Source organism: Geospiza fortis, unplaced genomic scaffold (genome assembly GCF_000277835.1).
Source record: "Geospiza fortis unplaced genomic scaffold, GeoFor_1.0 scaffold224, whole genome shotgun sequence".
NCBI classification, from domain to species: domain Eukaryota; kingdom Metazoa; phylum Chordata; class Aves; order Passeriformes; family Thraupidae; genus Geospiza; species Geospiza fortis.
The window spans coordinates 539,429-540,949 of record NW_005054448.1 but is presented as its reverse complement, the minus strand read 5'-3'; positions in this window follow the sequence as shown (position 1 = coordinate 540,949).

Sequence of the window (1,521 nt, the reverse complement as noted above, 5' to 3'; positions counted from 1 at the left end):
AGCAGCCCCGGGCACTGCCGGCACCGCGTCCTGCCAGCTCTGTGGGGACAGCAGAGCCATGAGCCCGCCCCAGTGGGAAGGAGCCATCCCATCCTGCTGGATCCGAGCCACCTGGGACGGGCTGGCAATGCCTCTTCTTATCGGGGAGCACTCGGGGTGCACCAAAGCACCGACACCGAGCACATCCCACCCTCTGCTGCAAGATCCTCGACTGCCTCCAGTTGGAAAGAGAAGCCACAATATCATCCTTAAATTCATTTTAAACCAGGGTTTTTGTTGACCTTGATGCTCCCAGGGTCGGGAGGGGCAGTGCCAGGGAGGGCTGGCAGCATCCAGGATGGGGCAGGGATGTTGTCAGCTCCTCCCAGGGAGGAATTTTCTCTTATACCCAACCCAAGCCTGCCCTGGCCCAGCCTGAGGCCGTTCCCTCTGCTCCTGTCCCTGTTCCCTGGAGCACAGCCCGACCCCCCCGGCTGTCCCCTCCTGGCAGGAGCTGTGCAGAGCCACAAGGGCCCCCTGAGCCTCCTTTGCTCCAGGCTGAGCCCCTTCCCAGCTCCCTCAGCCTCTCCTGGGGCTCCAGCCCCTTCCCAGCTCCCGGAACCTCTGCGCCATCCCCATTCCCAGCCAGGCACTGCCCTGCAGAACTGGCAGAGGGGGCTGGGGGGCCGAGCAGAGCTGAGGAAGCCCCGAGTGCCCCGTGCCCACTCACCAGCCCTGGCAGGACCCTGCTGGGAAGGATGGGAAGGACGGGGAGGATGGGAAGGATGGCACCGCCCCCGCTGCCACCAGCGCTCAGCACAGCCACACCCGGGAGCTGCAGGGAATGGAACAGGGAATGGGGCAAGGAATGGAACAGAGAGTGGGACAGGGAATGAGACAGGGAACTGAACAGGGAATGGGACAGGGAACGGGAGAGGGAGTGGAACAGGGAACGGAACAGGGAGTGGAACAGGGAATGGGGCAATTCCAGACGTGTTCACTGGGGGGACCAGGCAGGAGCACCCCAGGGCTGGTGCTGCAGCTGTCCCCCCACATCTGAGCCCCACAAAGGAACCCCCCCTTCCCACACCTGGATTTCAGGTTTCATCGGCAGGGTCCAGATCCAGGATCCTGGAAGCCCTGGGCTGCAGGGCTGCAGAGAGGAGGAGAGAAGCGCTGAGGGTCCCAAAGCCCTTGGGCTGGGCTCAGAAATCCCCAGGGGGGTTCTGCAGCGGGGCCAGGCAGGGCAGGAACCACCCCGGGCTCCAAAACCACCTCACACTGGGGGGAATGGGGCAAGTCCGTGCCGGAGCAAAGGTGAGCTGGCCCAGGCGTGCTGATCCAGGTGTGCTGATCCAGATGTGCTGGGCCAGATGTGCTGGGCCAGGGCTCAGTGAAGGTGCTGAGACCGACACGGCCCAGCCCGGCCCAGCCCGGCCCAGCGGCCCCGGAGCTGCGGTGCCAGGGGTGATGGGCCCGGGGGCTGTTTTTCCTTAAAGCCGGAATTTCGGCACTGGAGCCGCCCTGGGAGCTGCAGGTGCC